The sequence below is a fragment of the Miniopterus schreibersii genome, assembly GCF_964146895.1.
Source record: "Miniopterus schreibersii genome assembly, chromosome: 1".
NCBI lineage: Eukaryota > Metazoa > Chordata > Mammalia > Chiroptera > Miniopteridae > Miniopterus > Miniopterus schreibersii.
In genome coordinates, this window is record NC_138101.1 from 174,927,085 (window position 1) to 174,948,764 (window position 21,680).

The 21,680-nt window shown below is 48.1% G+C and overlaps 1 protein-coding gene across 5 annotated transcripts in view; it reads left to right on the top strand.

The window, feature by feature from the left end:
* The first annotated feature begins 2,730 nt into the window (after positions 1–2,730).
* The window catches only part of PLEKHG3 (pleckstrin homology and RhoGEF domain containing G3), a 41,220-nt gene continuing 22,270 nt past the window's right edge, over positions 2,731–21,680 (top strand). For 4 of the 5 annotated variants that reach the window (XM_081116200.1, XM_081116202.1, XM_081116201.1 and 1 more), the window contains exon 1: positions 2,731–2,914. The gene's annotated coding sequence lies outside the window, so the exon portion shown is untranslated. The remainder of the gene's footprint in view (positions 2,915–21,680) is intronic. The other variant, XM_081116204.1, reaches the window with a different exon arrangement.

Consider the following 21,680-nt stretch of genomic DNA (forward strand, 5'->3'; position numbering starts at 1 on the left):
GAGTTAGGAAGGAGGAGGGAAAGGGCCTGGAGAAGAAACCATGCCATTGATTTCCATAGTGAATCATTTCTGCTCTATGTTGTCTTGGTTTTCTCACCCATAAAATGGGGGAAATACCTCCATCTCCCCATCTCAGTGGGGGGTACTATGAAGATGAATTAATCTGTATGTGTTAGAACACTTTGAGATCTTGGATTAAAGGCATTGCTGAGGCACAAGGTATTATTATAATAATAAATGACTTAATAGCAGGGAGTGTGACGCTACTAAAGCAAGAATGCGTAGAGGCAGGAAGGGGTGAGACTGTGAGTTGTGGAGGGGCTGCAGCCTACGGAGCCTGGGCCTAGACACAGATTTTTATTCTTAGAGGTGAGATTGTGTGATTTCTCGCAAACGGTTTGGGTTATTTCATCTGAATTCAGCATTGCTTTACTGAGTGCTTCCTATATGACTGATACCATAAGGAAAGATTTTAGTCTTTTTTGGAAATAAGCTATACATACATTAAAACAATCAGAGCCCAGCTGGAGATGGCTCAGTGGTTGAGCATCCCCCCTATGATCCAGGAGATGGCGGTTCGATCCCTGATCATGGCACATGCCCAGGTTGCGGGCTCCATCCCCAGTGGGGGGCATGCAGGAGGCAGCTAATCAATGACTCTCATCATTGATGTTTCTCTCTCTCCCTCTTTCTCTGAAATCAATAAAAAAACAAACGTACATTAAAAAAAAAACAATTAGAAACAACGCAGGACATTATAATAAATGCTGAATTGAATATAGCAAGTGAGGAAAAGATAGACTAGGTGGTGGTGGAGAGCAGTGTTTCGCTTATGAATCCCAGGTCTACCACACTAGTGTGTGACCTTGCCTCGCAGTTTCTGCTGTGACTGCAACTGCTTCTTTAAAGGGCTTGGGATAATGGCCAGCACGGAGGAAGCACTCGTGTTGGACCTACCTGGGATTTCGTCTGGCGCTCCTTTTGCAGGTTCTGCAGTCTTGGCCAAGTTGCTAGATCCCTCCCATCCTCGGTTGTCCTATCTGTGAAATAGGGATAAGGATGAAGGGAGACCATGTAAACAGCATAGCACCTACACATGGTGAGCATTCCTCAGTGAGGCCTCATTACTGTCATTAACACGATTGCCTGCCTTGGGGAGGAGTGAGGGGTGCGCTCTGGCTTAGCTCAATCAGGGGCCTTCTCTGGAAGCTGGACTATGAGGTGGGCAGGAAGGTACTGACAGGAGTCAGGTGAGCAGGGAAGAAAGCGGGATCAAATCCAGACGGAAGGCGGGAAGGGACGGGGTCTTCTGTCCTCCTCCAGGCGGAGCTGGCCCGCTGCACCTGGTCGAGCCGTGGCGCCTCTTCACCTCCAAACCCCCTTCCACATTCTCGGCTTTCACCTTCCCGGGCGGCCAGAGGAGGGCTCGGCGAGGCTGCCGCGGACCCCCCTCCCTGAGGAATGTGGGTCCCGCGTCTCCAGCGGGCCCGACCCAGCTTGTACCTCCCCCTCCCCCGGCCAGCAGCCAGGAGCCCCGCTGCCTTCACCCCACCTTCCGTCGGGATCGTGTTACAAAGTCACCTGAAAGCCATTTCCTTCCTCGTCTGCCCCTCCCCTCCCCTCCCTGTAAATCACCTGGAGGTTGCTTTTTAACCTGGAGCAGCTTTTTTTTTTTTTTGGGTGTGTGTGTGTGTTGTTTTGTTTGTAACCAGAATTCAATAAGCACCGTTTACTATACACCCTTGTCTACACCCGGATATCAAATATACCCAGTGGCTCTGATGATCAGTGTCCCTTTCCTCCTACTTAGGAACTGGTTTTGACGCCTAACCAGTGGGACCTCTTCCCTGGGCTTTTCTCCTCTGGCCTTGTGCTGGGACAGCATCTTCTATCCAGGACCTTTATGGATGAATTATTTCGGGTTTTAAAATGTATGCTCTTGCTCAAAACCCAGCCTGCCCTTGTCCCCTCCCCCACTTGCAGCTGCATATCTTTCCACGCCCATATGATTACACACAGGCGTAAAGACAAATGACCTGTCTTCGTTTTACAAAAACGGGGGTCCTCTATTTCCATAGGTTTCTGCATCTTTCCCCCCCGACCTAACAGTCTCTTCTAGGTGGACTCCCTCCAAGTAATCGGCTTCATCTCTGGTCAGCTTCTCACAGGCTTGGGTTTACATCTGTAAAGGGTCACGGGAACCGAGTTCGGTGGGGAAATCAAGGTGTGCCTTTCTGACCCAGAAGAACCGAGGTGACTTGCTCTGGTGGGCGGGTTCAGGGCCCCCCCAAACTGGGTCCCAACCAGTAACGCACTTGAAAGCCCCCTCTCCTGTCCGTACAATGGGGGATCTTTGGGCGGTCCGGAGCCCTCTCCCGAGGCGGTAATATCAACTATGTGACACCAGGGTGACCCCACCACGTGCGTCTTTGAATCTTGGGAACATTTAGGCTGCCCCGGAGGGCTCGCGAGCGGCCGGACGGACACCGTGGGGCCGCGCGCTCGCCCCACCTGCAGCCGCGCACGAGCCCCGCGGCCACCGCCGCCTCTACCCCCCGCCTCCAGCCCGCAGCGCCGCGGTTTCCCGGGCCCCCGCCGAGCCGCCCATTGTTGGATTCCAGCAGCGGCCCTAGTCTCCACCCACTGGAAAAATTCCTGGCCCGCACCTCCCTCTCCTCCCTCCCGCCGCAGCCCGGGCTCGGCCCCGACTTCCTGCCGGGCGCTGAGAAGCCGCGCGCGGGCTGGAGTCCCCGGGGGCCGCGCTCGCAGCTGGCCGCCTAGGGGCCGGCAGTGGGCGGGAGCGGCGGGCAGCCTCGGCCCCTTCCGAGAGCGCCTTTCAAACTCGCGCCCGCGGCACTGCCCGGGGCAGCCTCGCGCACCGTGCGTGGCGGACCCGGCAGACGGCCACCGCTTGGTGAGTGTCCCCCGGCTCTCTCCCTGTCCCTCTGCCAGTGCAGCCAGCGGAGTGAGTGTCCAGAGCCACTCCGAGGCCCCCACCCTCCCTGGCCACCCGCCCAGCCCCCTGCGGGGTGAGGACTGGGGCGGCCGAGGAAGGCCCGGGGCTGCCTTGGCTCCTCCCAGGGCGACCCTCGCGGCTCGGCTGAGTGCCGGAGGCTCTTTCAAGGAGACATTTTCTGTCCTTCAGCCCCCACCCCGGAAACAAAAGGAGCGGGCGCGCCGGGTGGCTCCGAGAGAGGTTCGGTCTAAAGCCCGGGAAGCCCCCAGGGCTGCGCGCACTCGCTCCCCGGTGCGCTCGGTCGCCCGAGGCACGGGACTGGGGGCCCGGGGGCGCGTACTCCAGGGAAGGACGCGAGCCTCTGGTCCCGGGAGCCCGAGAGGCGCCCGTAGCCTGTTCCGGATTGTGCCACACGGTGCTGGCTCCTGGGAGCCTCAGCTCATGTCCTGGAGGAGTTAGCGCGGGTGCCAGAAGCGGGGTGCCCGGGAGCGGAAATCACAGAGGCCACTGCCTGGCCCCGGCACCTCGACCCCGCGCCCTCCTGAGATGGGTTTGGTTCGTTAGCGCCACATCCTCGGCCCTTGGGTTTGCAGAGCTACGATCAGGCGTGCAGCCTGGAGAACTCCAAGACGTTCTCAAGGAGCTACTTTGAGTCTTTGCAGCTGCTTTTGAAAACAAAAGGAAGAACGGTGTGGGAAATGTAATGGTGGGAGGCTGGAGAGGTGTGGCCGGGGGGGGGGGGGGGCGGTATTAGCGGCGGTTGTTAGAGTTTAATCTCTGAGGTCACTCGCTACATTGTTGGCACGTGAAGGGGCCTGTCCCCTGCTGTGGGACTCGCAGGAGGCGACCCAGACTCCAGCAACCTACAGGGAACCCTAGACTGGGGGTTCCCAGAGTCTCCCCAGCCCTGCCTCTGCATGCAGCCCGATCACACTTACCTTGCTCAAGAAATAATAAGCAGGGAGAGTAGTGGCAGCCCCCACAGGACTCCCTGCTGAGCAAATCCCCTGCCTCCCATCAGGAAAGTGCCTTTCCACGCTCTCCTCTGATGGACTGTGAGTGGAATCCTGAGCGACTTAGCTGGGAGTACCTCACCTCCCTGGCAGAGTAAGAACCAAAAGAAGGTGTACTCCCTCTCTCTGTTATTCACCGCTTCCCGGTGGTCCTGGGACACCACCTCTCCTTCCACACCTGCTAATAATGCTTTTATTGCCTCTGCTGCCCCCATGCCCTAACTGGAGGGTTGGACAACCCCTTGGCTCCCTGGGTATCTTGTTCTGGGAATGGGGCAAACCAAGTTCTAGAAGCAGAGGGAGAGGTTTGTGTAAGAGCTTGGGAGCTTTTATTAGAAGTGGCATAGGAGAGTGGAAAGAGCGCTAACCTGGGAGTCCAGCACAGGACTTTGCCCGAGTTTTAGTCCTGGCTCTACTGCATGGCATCAAAGACTAATAATAGTCTCTTGTGCTGGAAGGTACCTTGGATTTGCCTAATCCATTTACATGAAGGGAGGAGAGCTCAGAGATGGAGGCCATTCGAGCCTTGTTCCTGTTGGCCTAATAGGGACCAGCACTCAGATTTCCTCACTCTGTCTAATCCATGCTTTTCCCTACATGACTTGGGCAAGTGACTTATGTTTTCTGACTCAGTTTCCACATGAGTAAAGTGGGGTGCTTGCCTGCTCTTCCTCATAGAAGTTGGAGTGAGGATCAAATGAAGCCATATATGTGGAGAGTGCTCCATAAACGTCTATACAAAAGAAAGGGCTCAGCTGTGGCTAGGAGAGGCCCTCTCCAGAGCTTTATAATTTCCTGGGTTTGTCCCACATGTGCCACAAGGAAGGGTAGATACCAGAAGCCAACGGTGAAATTTACACCCCTGGACTGTAGTATCGCATCTCCAGAGTAAACATTTGCCTTAACCAAATCCCAGGGTCACTGTTTACACTGCAGGAGGCCAAAGGCCATGGCCTGAGAGATGACTAGGGTTGGAGGGAAAAGGACTGTGTTCCAGTGTATGGCATGTCCCTTCACCTCCACCCCACTCTCAGAACCTTGTGAAGCATCTGGCTCCAAGCCTGGAGTATTGCTACAATCCCAGGCTGGAGCTGACCTAGTAGGGTTAACTGTGAAGCCATTTAGCTATTTTCTGTTGTGTTGAGGGTTGAGGGGACTCTGGGCTTTGGGAACGTGTTGCCTTTGCAGCTGCACTGAGGGCTGTTTTCAGCTCCTCTTTTGCCCCCCTCCCCACATCCCAGGCTGCCCCTCTGGCCCAGGCTGCTGCTCTGTCCCGCCTCTGGCCAGCTGCAGGTCCATAGGCCTTTGTTCCAGGCCTTCCCTCCCCAGCAGGCTATGGTCCTGGCAGCTGGAACTCACTACTGCCAGCAGGAAGGTTCTACTGGAGTTGCAGAGGTCCTGGCAGACCCTCATTTCCTCTCATGGGGCTCATCTTGGGGCTCCTAACTTGCCCCTGGCCAGATTCTTTCACTATCCTTTCTCACCCCCTTTCTTCCCCTGAATCATTCTCTTTTCCTTCTATACTCATGCCTCTTAGTTCTATTTTAAAGCATTCATTTATTCATTCAACAGTTGTTTATTTGGCACTGACTGTATGAATGTAGATGCAGGAGATACAGCAGTGAACAAACTATACAACTATCATTGACCTATGGAGTTGACTTCTAGTGGGGGAGGCTGACAATAGGCAAGATAAATAATTAAAATAGAAAGCATTTTAGCCCTGGACAGTGTGGCTCAGCTGGTTGGAGCATAGTCCTGTGCACCAAAGCGTTGCCGGTTTGATCACCAGTGGGGGCGGGTATGGGTGCAGGACGCAACCAATTGATGTTTCTCATGTCAATGTTTTTCTCTCCCTCCCCCTTCTCTCTCTCTCAAATCAATTAAAGCATATCCTTGGGTGAGGATTTAAAAAAGCATTTTAATGATAAGGAGAAAAGTCTGACAGGGTAGATGGGTGTGAATTATAGAAGGGGTGAGATGATGTCTAAGATGAAGGGACTGGAGGAAGGGACGTTTGAGAGAATGCTGAAGGAGATGTTTCCTTTCATCTCTCATTTCCCTTTCTTGAAACTCTCTTTAAGCAACACTGGAATTGGACACACCTGGGCTCAGATCCCAGCTTGACAGCTTACTACTAGCCCTGTGGTGCTAAACTCCTTTGTGCTTGTGTTTCTCACATGTAAAATGGAGTTAGTCATAATACCACATATGATATTGTGAGAATGAACAATGAGATGATGTATGTTAAGTGCTTAGCAAGTCTATACAGGGATGTTCAGTAAACGATAGTCTTGTTATTTCCCCAACCAAGTTCTGCAGGGGTAACCTAAAATATTTAATGCTAAGGACTGTAGATGAGAAGTTTTTTTTATTTCAATTATTAGGTAGGAATGGGGAATTAGAGGGCTGTGAAAATAGAAATCCTAGTTAGTGCAGACTTTATATTTAGTGAGGTTTTTCTATAGGGCCTTAGGTTCCAGGTGGTTGAAAGGTGTGGGCTGCTTTCCCTGGTGACTGGCTGGGTTTGGGGCAGCCTTGACCCTCCCTTGCTCTGGAATTCCCTCTGTTTCCAACCAGCCCAGATGATTCACACCTTAGTCTCCGGCCTCTCTTCTGCCTCAGGCTGGGAAGGCTATCAGCTCCTCCCCCAATGTCTACTTAAAGTTTGCTGGGGTGGGGGTTGGGGGTGGGGTGGGGAAATGAGAGAGGGGCTGGGGAGAGCTGGGCAGATGGTAGGCGGGGCTGTTTTAGGGAACCTGTGGAAGTGGCTAGAGGATTCTGTTAGAGGCTCAGAAGCAGCCTTGAAAAAAGGTTTAAGAAGGGTCCACATGGACCAGAATTTAGAGTAAGGGAATGGACAGACACTATGAGATCTCAGGGTCTAGCTGGACTTTGACTACTCAGCTCTCCCCGGCTTCCACCAGCCAGCCTAAGGAGCCTCTTCCCCTCTCAGCTGGAACCACGGACCTCAAAGGGAGGGGCCCATCTAAAAGACTGCTGTCAAAAGCTGCGGTGAGCGGTTTCCTGGGGGCCCTGCCGGGGCTCCGGAAGCTGGTTGGTGGAGGGTGGGGCCCAGGGAAGTGGTCATCAGACAGACCACTCCCCTGGAGAGCTCTTCTGCACTCACAGGCTATCCTGGCAGGCCCTGTGGTGAAGGAACTTTCTTTCTGGGCCTGTAGGTCGGTGCCTGGAGACCAACTAAAGCTAGATGTAATCTAGCCTCAGACACAGTTGCAAAGAGGGCCCTGAACAGCCCCAGACATTTTTGTCACAGAGAGAGAAAATGGGCAGGGTCAGTTAACCTGTGATTGTAAGAAGGTGCATCTAGAGATGCTGGCAGCCTCTCTGGGGGTTTATCTGTCTGGGATAAAGGCTGGTCTTGTTGACTGAGTCTCTGCTGTGTTCTTATTTTGGTTAGAAACTCTCTGAGGGCAGGAACGCTGCTTGATTCATCTTTGTTCTCACATAGCATGAAGAACAGTAGAAAGTGTAATCGGTGTGCTGAGGAATCTGGGCTTGGTGGTCTCAACTACCCCAGCTTTTGCTCCATGAAGTTAGGGGGAAGAAGGCAGTGGTGGGGGTCAAGCCCAGCCTCTGTGGGCTGTTGCCATCTGGGAATGCAGGACAAGGAGAGAGGGGCTTTCTGTAGTCCTCTTACTGGCCTCTGGGGAGGGAGGGAGTCTTGGTTTAAGCTCAAGGAATGGATTTTTTTTTTTAAAAAAAAATCTTTTATTGATTTCAGAGAGAGGAAGGGAGAGGGAGAGAGAGAGTTGAAACATCAATAATGAGCGAGTCATTGATTGGCTGCCTCCTGCACTTTCCCTGCTGGGGATGGAGCCTGCAACCCGGGCATGTGCCCTGACCAGGAATTGAACTTTGATCTCCTGGATCCTAGATCGATGCTCAACTGCTGAGCCACACCTGGCTGGGCCAAGGAATGGATTTTTAAGGACTCATACTCTGCTCCATGCTGAGCTGACTGGGGGACTGAACACAGGACCTGAACAATGTTCCAGTAGACGCGATGGTGGCTATGCTTGTAGCCTTTAGGAAACACAGTTTCAGGGTCCTCGAAGTTGGCTCTGATTATTGCTGGAGTCTGGTTGAGAATGAGGGAGGATGCAAGAGTAGGGAAGTCAATTTTATTGCGGTAATAGGATCCCAAGAGGAGAGATGAGTTCTACAGGTACTGGAAGCTCTTAAAAAACTCATATCCTTACTATGCCGGCTGTGAGACTCTGTGTGTATGTGTGTTTAAGTGTAAATCAGAGGTTCTTGAAAAATAGATGTCAAGTGTTTATTGAAAGGAAAAGGGATTCAACAATAAAGATAAATTAAGAAATTTTAAAAAAAGGGAAAGGGAACCAGTATACAAGCAGCCTCTATGTATCCTCCACATTGCTACATCCCCTGTGCTTGCTGGAGTCCAATAAATATTTGTTGAATAAGTAAAACCCTACTGTGTGATGAAACCTTAGGAATGAAAGAAATTTTCATGCTCTTCACAAATGTTCTATTTCTGTCTGAAAGTGCCCAGGATATAAGATTCTAAGAAGATAACCTGTGGTCAGTTGCTCTGGCAGAGGGGCAGATGGACCTGTATTCCTCCAGGCTGGAAAAGTGAAAGGGGTCATTGGGACCAGTCCTCCCAGTGACACAAGCGGACTGCAGGGTGTGCTTATAGTCTTGAATATCGTTCATCCCATAATATGTCCCATAAAATTGCATAACATCTCTCCTCCTTTATTCAGGACTTGGCCACCCAGCACCCATACTTATCTGCATAAGGCCAAGTAGGTCTCAGATCAGCCAGGACTCGAGTTCCTACATTTTTCCTCACACCAGCCCCCTCAGACTCTGTTTAACTTTTATATATAAGCTGTGTCATTTCTATTTCCAAGCCTACAACTGAAAGGAGCAGCAAGGAAGATTGTAAAGAGACTGGCATTGAGAGGAAAAATGACCATAGTGCAACTGAGAGTTGTCTGTAAGAGTGGATGGAGATCAGAAGGCTATGAAAAGCCAGGAGTACCAGCATGAGAGTTGAGAGTCATTTATTTAAGGGGGAATGGCTTGGCACACCTTGGCCCTTGTGGGAAACCATCATTTTGATAACTGGTGCAAAGACATGGATGGACCTTGAGAATATTATGCTACACGATCCTATTAACTAATGTCACCCTAATAAATTTAATTTTTTAAAAAAGGTAGTTGATGTTTTTCTGGTAATTGTGACCCTGAGTCTTCAAGAAAAGTTTAAATTATGTTCCCTTGACTCTGTTTAGGAAGGAAGTGGATTGCATATTTTTAAAAGATTTCCTATCAGATTGCGTAAGTATCAACATTTAAAAAATGTTGTTACTTAGGTAATATCCCTAATTCTCTCAAAAAGGCAAAATAAGTGGTGGTACCCCATCTCCAGATAAGGAAACTCACAAGGTTGGTCACTTGTCCAGAATCACTCAGCTAAGACTTGGGGATGAGGTAACTTCTGAGTACCCTGGAGTCCATGCTCTTAGCTCTAGGACCCAGACTTTTGAGACCCCTCACTTTCTTGAAAATGTGGCTTTTTGGACAGCTTTTTCTGCAGCGAGTCTGGGTTTTACTGTGTTAACAGTAGAGCTAGGATGGGTGCACCTTAAATCAGCTCCACCCAAGCAGACTGCCAGTTATCCCAAAGGGCACTTACTTGCCTCAGTGGAAACAAGAATGCTTTCAATACATTTACAGTTTTAGCACCTGCCTGGGTGCCACACAGCACTTTCCAAGGCCAGAAAATGACAGGGAGGATCTGCAGTTTCAAAAATTCCAGGCCTCTTTCCACCAGGAGCTTTGTTCCTTTGTTTTGGTTCTGGGTGCTGCTGAAAGATGCTGTGCTATGCAGTCTTGGCGTTGGCTGTTCTAGTCAGTCACCAGGGTGCTGGGGGCCACCCCTGCATTGGAACCCCTACCCCCATATAGGAACCCCTACCCCCATGTTCCCACCATCCAGATCTGGCAAATGGTAATTTTATCATGTTTACTTCTCTCATTTATTATAGAGATAGAATGTGACATACATTTGAAGCTTCCTTTGTTTTTCTCCCTAATCCCATTCTCTTTCCTCCCTTCCCAGGAGTAACATTTTCCTGAATATGGTGTTTATCATTCTTATGCATGTTTTTATACTCTTTACTGTAATCTGTAAGTAATTTATATATTGTGTTGTTTTAAATTTGACATATGTCATGTTGAATGCATTCTTCTTGAACTTGCATTTTCTATCCAACAATATTGTCTAGATTTATCCATGTTGATATATTTAAATCTAGCTTATTCATTTAACTGTATCTATTGGTATGTATTGTATAATTACATTGCAGTTCCCTTATTAATGGACATTTAGGTTGTTCCATTTTCATACCACTCTAAATAAATAATTAAACAGCCATGTGCCAGTCTTCTCTGCTATGTATGTCAGCAGTGGGATTACTGGGTCATGTGCTTTTTAAGATACTGCTGACCAAATAATACCCCCAAATGATTCCTAACCAACTTATATTTTTACCTGAAAGATGAGAGCTCCTATTTCACTAACAGTTGGATTGTGTCTTTTGATCTAGTAGATATGAAGTGGTATTTTAAAATTATTTTATAAATTGGCTTTTAAAATTAGCACTTTGATTACAGGAAGGGATGGGCATTTTTCCTGTTTATTGGCCAACCATGTTTATTATGTGAATCTTTGCCCTTCACATTAAAAAACTTTTTTTTAAACCACGTAATACATCCACATGATTCAAACCCCAAAAGGAAATACAGTGAAAAGTTTCCCAACCCTGTCCCCTGGCTCACCATCTTCCCCACCCTGCAACCTGTTAGAGGTGCTTGTGTACTTTCCAGTTTTAGTTGTCATTGTCTTTTTTTGTTGATTTTTAGGAATTAAAATATATGTGCTAAATAACTATCTTTTGCAGATCATATTCATTACATATAGTTCTGATTGTCTTAACTTTAATAATATTCTTTTTTATAGGGAAGTTTTAATTTTAATGTCAGATTTGCTAATCTTTTGTTTGTACTTTCTGTGTTTTGTTCAAGAATCCTACTCTGATTTTTTTAAAAAATTATTTTTTCCATTCGACATTTATTTCCTCTATGCCCTCTTTGATTTTTATTTATTTTTCTTCCTTTAAAAATTTTTTTTTGTTTCTACTCTGATTTTATAAATCTATATTTTAATGTTTTGTTTTATAAATTTAAGTTTTGCTTCCCATGCTTATATATTTTTTAAAAAATACGTTTTTATTGATTTCACAGAGGAAGAAACATTGATTGGCTGCCTCCTACACACTCCCTATTGGGGATTGAGCTCCCTATCTTGGAATCAAATCTGTGGCTGCTGGGCCCATACTTACTTTTTTTTTTTTAATCCTCACCAGAGGATATTTCTTCCATCGCTTTTTCAGAGAGAGTGGAAGGGGGGCGGGGAGAGAAACATCGATGTGAGAGAGACACATTGATTGGTTGCTTCCCACACGCTCCCCCGGGGGTGGAGATCGAGCCTGCAATAAAGGTACATGCCCTTGGTCAGAATCGAACCCGGGACCCTTCAGTCCAAGGGCCAACCCTCTAACCACTGAGAAAAACTGCCCAGGGCCCATAATTACATTTTAAATTCACCTGGAATGTATATGTGTGGGTATATATGTTTTTATTTATTATTTATTTATTTTTTTAATATCTCTTTATTGATTTCAGAGAGCGGAAAGGAGAGGGAGAGAGAGATAGAAACATCAGTGATGAGAGAGTCATTGATCAGCTGCCTCCTGCATACCCCCGACTGGGGATCGAGCCTGCAACCCGGGCATGTGCCCTGACTGGGAATTGAACCCCGATCGCCTGGATCCTAGGTTGATGCTCAACTGCTGAGCCAAGCCTGGCCGGGCTATATGTTTTTATTGATTTTTTTAGAGAGAGAGAAACAAACATCAATTGCTGCCTCCCACATGAATCCCAACTGGGGATCAAACCCAAAACCTGGGTATGTGCCCTGACTGGGAATGGAACCCATGACCTTTTGGTGCACAGAACAATGCTCAATCAACTGAGCCACACTGGCCAGGGCTGTTTTTTTTCTAATATGACACTGGTTCTCAACCCTGGTTACACGTTAAACCTCATGAGAAGCTTTTAAAAAATGTACTGAGCCTGGCCGATATGGCTCAGTCGTCACAGTTCGATTCCCAGTCAGAGCTGGGGGTTCTGGCTGGATCCCTAGTAGGGGGCGTACAAGAGGCAGCCCATCAATGACTCTCTCACATCATTGATGTTTCTGTCTCACTCTCACTCTCCCTTCTTCTCTCTGAAATCAGTAAAACCATATTTTAAAAAATGTACTGATATCTGAGCCTTACCTCAGATCTGGCCAATAAAATAAAAGTATTTTGGGGTGGGATTCAGGCGTGGTTATGAAACACAGCCCAGGTGATATTTATGTTCAGACAAGGGTGAGAACCATTCAGCCTTATAAGATGGAACTGATTTTATTTTTTTTCTAGAGGAATGGCTGGTTTTCCCACTATTAGTTATTGAATAGTCTATGCTTTTCTTGCTGACTTGTTACTTGTAAGATTTGATTGATTTTTAACTATTGAGATACATTTTACATATTTAAAATTCACCTATGTAAAGTATCTATAGTTCAGCGGTGTTTAGTGTATTCACAAAAATTGTGCAACCATCACCACTATCTAATCTAAAACTTTTTTTAGCCCTGGCTGATGTGGTTCAGTGGTTACAGCATTGGCCTGCGAACTGAAGGGCCAAAGGTTCAATTTCCAGTCAACGGCACATATCTGGGTTGCATGTTCAATCCCTGGCCCCAGTGGGCGCACATGCAGGAGGCAACCAATCGATGTGTTTCTCTCACATCGATGTTTCTCTCTCTCTCTCTTTCTCTCTCTCTGTCTCTTTTTCTCTTTCCTTCCCTTCCTCCCTTCCACTCTAAAAAATCAATGGAAAAAACACAACATTTTTTTTTATCATGCTTCAAAAGAAACCCTGTAACCCATTAGCAATCACTTCCCATTTCCCCCATCCCCCAGCCCTAGGCAACCACTAATGTATTTTCCATCTTTATGGATTTGGCTATTCTGGACATTTCACATAAATGAATTCATACAATATTTACTCTGTTATGACTATTTTCTTTAACTTAGCATAATTTCAAGGGTCGTCTGTGTTGTGGAATGTTATTATTTTTTTTATTACCAAGTAATATTCCATTGTATGGGCATACTACATTTTGTTTATCCACTTATCAGTTGATGGGCATTTGAGCTGTTTCCACTTTTGTGCTATTATGAATAATGCTACTGTGAACAGTTGTGTACAACTTTTTGTGTAGATACACGTTTTCCATTCTCTTAGGTATATAACTAGGAGTAGTATTGCTGGGTCATAGGTAACTCTAGGTTTAAATTTTTGAGGAACTACCAGAGAGAAGCCATGAAGTGCTTTTCTTCTTTTTTTTAATCCTCACCTGAGGATATATTTTTTGTTGATTTGTAGAGGGGGGGGGAGGAAAGAGAGAGAGAGAGAGAGAGAGACATTGATGTGAGAGAGAGACATCGATCACTTGCCTCCCATACACGCCCCCACTGGGGATCAAACCCACAACCTAGGTATATGCCCTGACTGGAAATCAAACCTGTAGCCTTTTGGTGTACAGGACAATGCTCCAGCCAGCCGAGCCACCTGGCCAGGGCAAGTGCTTTTAAGTAAAAGATGAGTACAGTAGAATAAGATTTTTATTTTAAATATATCTTTATTGATTACAAAGAGGAAAGGAGAGAGAGAGAGATAGAAACATCAATGATGAAAGAGTCATAATCGGCTGCCTCCTGCACGCCCCTGACTGGGGATCAAGCCCGCAACCCGGGCACGTGCCTTGACCAGGAATTGAACCTGATCGCCTGGATCCTAGGTCGACGCTCAACCACTGAGCCACTCCCGGCTGGGCAGAATAAGATTTTTTTTGAGAGAGACCTGAGAGAGACCATATTCACATAACTTTTATTGCAGTATATTGTTATAATTATTTTATTATTATTGTTGTTAATCTCTTACTGTGCCTAATATAGAAATTAAATTTTATCATAGGTGTGTATGTATAGGAAAAAGCATAGTATATATAGGGTTCAATACTATCTGTGGTTTCAGGCATCCACTGGGGGTCCTGGAATGTATCCCCCTTGGATAAGGGGGGACTATACTGTATATTAGTTTCAGGTGTACAAGATAGTGACTCAGTATTTTGTATACACTGCAAAATGACCACAATAAGTCTAATATCTTTTCATTTTCTTGGTGGTGCCCTTTGAAACAAAAAATCTTTTCAAGATTGTTTTGCCTATACTCAGTTCCTTGCTTTTCCATACATATTTTAGGATCAGCTTGTCAATTTCTACAAAAATGCTACCTGAACTTTGATTGAGTCTGTAGGCCAATTTGGCAAGTATTGCCATATTTAAGAATGTTAAGCGTCCTTATCCATGAACGTGGGATGTCCTTCCATTTATTCAGGTCTTTAATTTCTTTTAACAGTACTTTGTGGTTTTCAGTACATCTTATACTTTAAAAAAATATAATCCAAAGTATTTTATGTGTTTCGCTGCAATTATAAATGGGATTGTTTTGTTTCTTAATTTCATTTTTGGATTGTTCACTGCTAGTGTATAGAAATAGACTTGTGTTTCCACAGCTGTGAAAATCAGTACTAGGAATTTGAATGCTGGAAGACCTGGGGGAAAATGGGGTACAAAAAGCCCAGGAAGATCTGGTCCTCCTTACCTATAAGAGGCTGTAATTGGGTTAAGTAGATAGGACACTCAGAAAACAAGATGCCTGCTATTCGCTGAGACTGTACAGATTAGTGCCCCACTGTGAGTGCTTACAGGTGGAGAAAGGCAGCCTTTGCGTGTTCCTGGTCATCTTCTTTTTTTTTTTTTTTTAAGGTGTACACTTTATTGAACTGGTCTCAAGTCAGTGCACAGATAATCCCCCGGCTGCCTCCACACCTCAACCCATTCCCAGAGAGACCAGAGGCCTTCATACATCTCAAGTCGGAGGACAAAAAGTGGGGCATGAAGGCTGACCATTGTCCTGGGTCGTCTTATGTGGCCACATAAGTTGTTTGTGGGGCAAGTTATGAATTCCTGGGTGACTCCATTTTGGCCTCTTTCTGAGGTTGCTCCACAGTGTAGGAACTTTTTCTGAGCCAAGTGTTACTAGTAGAAGGGCAAAGGTGCCCGAGGGCATTCCCACAAGGGGGCTGCAGGATAGCACCTTTCTGTTCCATCCTGAGGGAGCAGGTATCGGGGAATGAATTTCCCTCTTACCTCACTGTCCAGTCCTGGGTAGGTGAGCAAATAGCTCTTGATCACAGGGCTGTTTGAGGAGATTGCATAGAGAATGTGTTTAGCACAATGCCTGGTACACCCAAATAAAATGCTAGTTGATATTATGCCAGTCTGGCATCTTGGGAGCCATTTGTGCCTTAGTTCTCCTATATGTAAAAACAGATAATAATACCTGGTGCTCACCTGCCCCTCCCTTCTGCCTCTGGCTGTTGGTAAGGGTGGAAGGGTTAATATCCTCAGGCTTTGAGGGCCTGGGGTGGGGGAGGAGCCTTATAAACGGAGTATTATTGTGCTGGTGAATGAACTGGCTTTGTTCGTCTGCCTTTAGCACTTGACTTCCTGCAGTTAGTGTCCCCTGTATTTAAATTGCTAGAGATATTTGACTGTCCTCAGCTGTGCGGTGCTCACCTGCCTGGCTCTGGCCTGGATCCCCACCCAGTGGGGACCTGCTGAATTGGAGTGGGAAGCTGCATTTCCTCTGTTAGGGGCCTCCCAGGAATCAGGAATGACAGAAATGCAGAAAGTATGACCCACACGCAGAACTGGTTCTGAATAGGACATTTATTGGAGAGGTTTTGCAGGAGGCGCAGGCGCTTGGTGGCAGCTCTCTGCTTGCCCCAAGCCTGTTAACTGCTCATCTGCCGGTGCGGAAGAATGCAGCTCCCTGGTCCCACACGTCCCTCTCGGTGGTACTCGGATGGGAGCCCTTTTGAGAAAAGCAGTAGGTACCCATCTGGGGCTAGGCCAGGGGTGTGAGTGGGGTGTGACCGGGACTCTGTCAACTCCAGGCCTTCAAGCCTTGCCAGAACCTCCCATGAAACCTGGCCAGCCACAGGCTTTGGGGCAAAAGGTAGGTTTCTCCCTTGGGGGTTCAGGAACTGAGGTCCTCACAGGTACAGGTGTAGGGCAGACAGCTGGTCCTTTTTATCCTGCCTGGCTTTTTCTAGTGGATGTGTCCATCTTGTCTGGGTAACAGCACAACATTCCTGTGTCCTCTTGGAGGTAACTGCAAATGATTCTGCTAGGGTACTTCGGAAAGTTCTTCTGATCTCAGAACATTCAGAGTTGAATGGTTAGAGAAGGAGCCCTTCCTGAAGTGTCCCAGCACAAGTACACATGCATGCACGCACACACGCACGGAGGCGCACACACACTGGGAAAAGCAGTTAATCTCCCACTTCTTCCTGAAGTTTCCTTTTCCCTGAATCCACAGAGAGTGGTTATTAGATAAATCAGGTAATGGCAGGTGGAGCAGGTGAAAGGAAGTTCTCCCCAACCCTCCCTTGTCCTTAATGAATGCTGCCAGGCAGGGGCAGTTCTCACCAGACTGGGGCAGTTCACCAATCCAGTGCCCACCACTTCTGGAACGCTGGGCCGCAGGAGCAGGAAGGTTGGGGGTAGATCCTGACTTGGTTATGTCTTTCAACCTTGAATCAAGGCCTTGCTTTTCCAGAAGCAGGACTCTGCTGTCGGGGCCAAGCCACTCCATGCCATGTGCACCCCCTCACCCCAGAACCTTGGGTTTGGTAACAGCTGCCCTCTGTCTGTGTAACCTCTCAGCTGAGGGAGAAAGCTCCTCTCCTCCCACTTGGGAACTGGTTGGATCAGTTTTCTGGGCCTCCCTGGTGAGGCCCTTAGAAGGAAAGGCAGGGACCTGAGGAGGTGGGGGTAGGGCAGGTGCTGTGGGGTGGAGAGGGGCCCCCCTGGGCTCTGTGGGACAGGCATCCCTGAGGGGAAGTGCAGGAGGCCCTGCTGTCTGAAGGGCTGGCTGCCTTGGAGAATTGACCTTTGTATGTGAGTCTATAAGGTGTGCCTTGGAAATCCGTGCTCCTAACTTCTCTGGGTTAGGCAGCAGGCCCAAGGTCAGCATCCAAGACAAAGAAGGGGTGTTCCTTGGAGCTCTTCTCTTGCTGTAGTGCCTGAGGGATGGGGAAGGCCAGGGCTGTTGTAAAGGCTTGAAGCTGGTGTTGGTGTTTGGAATTGGAGAGGAAGTTGCCTTTGGGGGAGCTGTCCTGCTGGCAGCCTTGCCCCCTAAATCTAACTTGCTTGGGGAGGGAAAGTGAGAATTTGGGGAAGGGACAATCCCTCAGGTGGTGAGGCATACACTGGCCCCTCCCCCAGCCTCGGGGGAGCCACTGGCCTGAAATTTCAAGCAGATTCCCTTACGGTTAAGCTGTGTCTGTTTTCTAGAGTAGGTGTTCTTGCCCTGCTTTCAGAGGCACTTGATTCCCAGGTAGCTTCATAGCTTCCCATTTATTTGGAGCTTTGTTTCTCTCCCCTTCAGAGGGGTTGGAAGATGTCTCCTTCTTTCTAGCAGGTGCTCCCTAGGTCTCTCTCTCCTCCTTGAAACTGTCTGAATAGTCGGCACCTTTTTGGGCCTCTGGGTTCTTGAACACTCTGGTTATCCAGACACCTACTGCCATAGCCCCCCGTGGCGGTTTCTCACACCTCGTCTCAGAGCCCCATCTCCCCCTGCCTCGGCACTTGTCCCTCCAGGCCTGGCTCGGGTGTGCCCTTTTCCGTAAAGCCATTGCCGATGCCTTTGGTCTGTGCTTGGCCTGCCTGCCGGCCTGGCCCCTTGCTGCTGGCTGCCCGGGGCCTTGGGTGGTCCAGGTCCTTTAGGGACTCAGCTGCTGCCTTTGCCACACATGCCTCCAGATCTCTTCACCTGGCAAAAGCTGACTGATCATTCAAGACTCCACTAAAATGTCCCTCCTCCTTAAGTCCCCCTCCTCCCCGTAGCAGCATCTACTCTAACAGTTTCTGTACTCAGACTTCTGCACCAGCATGCACGTCACTGCTTTGTGGATCATCTATTACAGGGCTGTTCTTCCTTCTAAAATTCAGTTCCTCCAAGACAGGGACAACATCTTATTTATTTCAGTGTCCCCAGGGCCCAGCAGGCATCATACCCAGAAGTATTGCCGCAAGCTGGAGGCAGCCTTGGATTCCCGTATTGCTCACTCTGTACCTTCTTTTGCTGTCTTGTTTCTCCTGGTGGAACACCAGCTCTGGGGAGTGGGTTCTGGGTGTGATTTATTTTTGTGTCTCCCACAAGGCTGCCACAATGCCTTTGTGCAAAGAGGGTGCTTAAAAATACTTGTCCAGTGGATTCTGAAGCTCACAACTTAGGGAGGGCAGTAGTGTTATCCGCAAAGAGGGCGGACGTTATGGCAGAAGTCACTGCCTGGCTTCTTACATCCAGCTAGTCAGGAGCATAGCGAGGACTGGTTTTGAGCGGTACTGGCTGGAGACCCTGGCCTCAGTCTTACACATTCTGCTGCTCTCCCCTGTTTGACCTTCCCTGGGGCTTAGAAAATGGGTGAACACCAGGGCTTTTACCAGTAGCTTTGTCTATGTCTTCTGTCCTGGCTTACCACATGTCTACCCTGGAGCTGGTTTTGTCTTTTCTTTAAAACCCAAGGACCAATGTCAAGGATGGTTTTTATTGATCACTTATTTGTGATTTTGCTACCTCACATTACCTTAAACTCTGTTCCTGCTCAGGCCAGTCATCCTCTATGGCTCTGTTCCTCTCTACTCCTAGCAGGACGTGCCGTCTCTCCCTGTGGAACCCTGAGGAATGTGCCTTGCCTGACACAGTGAAGGACTCTGAATTATTTATACTTCATCTTCTGGTTTGACCTTCTGTTGGGCATGGATGTTAGACTGTTTTCCTTTCCAGCTGAATTGTTTTATATTTTTCCTTATAAGAGCTTGGTCTGAATCGATGTTGGGATCATAGATGATGGATGGTTGGTGGGGAGGGTTGGGCCATGTTGGTTCAGTGAGTTTAACAAATGTCTTTATTATTCATTTGAGATGTGGTTCAACATTTTCGGCACAAATCAGAAACATCTTTTGTCCTGGTTGCCTGTGGAACAGATAATTTACCCATCATTGTCATCATTGCTACCATTAATGGGTGTCTTACTGTGTGTCAGATGTACAGATAGCTTTACTTGTATCATCTCAACCTTGGAGGTCAGTGAGCTTGGTATTATTGCTGTGCTCACTTTGCAGGTGGGGAACTTGAAGCTTAGCAAGATCAAGTGACTCACTCAAGGCCACACACAGCTGGTAAAGTGGAGCAGATGGGGTTCAAGCCAGGTCTGCTTGACTCCAAGGCCTATGGATTCATTTAGCGCATTTAACCTCTGGGCTCTGTGGACTCCCATGCACACACATGCTTGTGTATTCTCTCTTCCTCTGCTGAGAACGCAGGGGACCTAATGGGGCCCTTCTGTTCCCATTTGGTTCCCCTCTGAGAACCTGATGCAATAGTAAATGCTGCAGCTCTTGAAGGTGTGGCTCTTGTTTCCTCTTCACCCCTACCCCAGCCGAGAGGTCTCAAATCAGGCAGCCCTTACAGTGGGGGAAGGGGCAATAAGATGCCTAATTGGCAGGGCTGGGCCCCTGAATTTTGCTGATAAGGAGCGGTGGTCCTGTGAGCCTTTTTGACCTAGAGATGAGAGGGGTGGGACCTCTGGGAACATTGGATCTGTCTGTGACTTCTAGCACCGGATATGGCTACTCCATCTTCTGGGGACATTGTGTTATTTCCCTGCTTGATGACAAGTAGTCCTGGGAACCAAGTTGACCTACCCTGGCTGTGAGCAATAGCAATTTCTAATCAACAGTAATTGCTCTCATTTGCCTTTAGTACATGTCTATGGGAAACCTCTTGCTGAACTGCTTTTCCAGGCATATTTGTAGAGGGACCTTATTTCAGTTTCTTCTCCAGTCTCTAAAGTAGTCCCATTACCATTTTCTTCCTCCCAGTTTTTTGTGGCTGGTCATTTAATACGTGGCATGGCAAGACAGCTGTGTCCCTGCTCTAGCCCTCCTTTGCCTGGGGCCAAGTAGGCCCAGACTGGTGGGGTAAATGGGCCTGGTGGGGTGAATGTGCAGTCACCACTCCTGGGTGCCTGATGGCTGATTGGAAATTTGCTAGCACTGACTAATATGGAAACCCATTAGTCTAGGAGGAACTGGCTCTGGTCTTGACTTTGACCACTGTTTATCTTTCATTTGACTGAGGAAGTGGAGAGTGGTGCTCCAGGCATAATCCTGCATTCCTTCCAGCAGGCATTTATTGAGCACCTAATGTGCATTACTTGCTGGGGGTGAAGGGAGAATATGGGAAAGAAGGCCCAGCCCCCCAGGTTTTATTGTTTAGTCCAGAAGAAAAGCTTGCATATATGGACACACAAGGACCAGTGTTTTAAGCCATACTCAGGGTCATTAGAATTTAAAGAAGTGTTTAGTAACACTGTCCTATGGCTGCTGTAAGGAGCTCCACAAACTCAGTGGATGAAACATTTATTATGTTACAGTTCTGGAGGTCAGAAGTTAGCCTAGGTCCCCAGGGCTGTGTTCCTTCTGGAAGCTCCAAGGGAGAATTTTTTTTCTTGTCCTTTCTAGCTTCCTGAGGCTGCCTAGGTCCTTTGACTTGTGGCCCCTTTCCGAAAAGCCAGCAACGTAGCATCATCCCATCTGTTTCTCTCTGTCTCTGCTTTTGTTGTTACATCAACTTTGGGTTCTGCTGCCTCCCTCCCATATGGACCCTTGTGATTACATGGGGCCCACCCAGGTAACCTGGGAATACCTCCCTATCCCAAGATCCTTAACTTGAACACATCTGCAGAGTCTCTTTTTCCATGCAAGGTAACATTCACAGGTTCCTTAAATCTAGGGCTTAGGATGTGATATTCTGGGGGGTGGGGGGGCATTATTCAGTCTACAGTAGGGTATGTTTTGGAGGGGTTGGAAATGGTTGAGGAGGTCTTTCTGAAGGAGGTAGTTTGACCAAATCTGTGTAGGGAAAGGAGGGTCTGGGACACATTCCGGGTTTGAGGAATAACATGAGCCATGGCAAATGTTGGGATTGTGGACTCGTGGGAACCGTGAGGTGTAGGCCAGTGATCTTCCCATAGAAACAAGATGCCAGGGGCTTTCCTTTCCCTCCAAGGCCAGGCCAAGGGGGTTTTCTGGACTTCAGTCTTTAGGCCCAGACTTCCTTGCAGAATTCACGGGAGAGGGCTCCACTGGCAGTCAGGATCCTTTTCCTTTCCCACAGCTTCAGTCCTGCTCTGAGGACCCAGCCACACTTGGTGGCCCCCTGCTGTTCTTGGGGGTGGGAAACCAAATTCATGAGGGAAAAGGAGTTTGAACCTGCTGGCCAGGATTTGGGTGGCCCAGAAACCCTGATCACACTGTTTGCACAGCCTCTGACAGTCACATTGCCCACACTCACTCCCTGGGGAGCCTTTCCTTATCTGTTCTTAGGGTGCTGAGGGCCCCTGA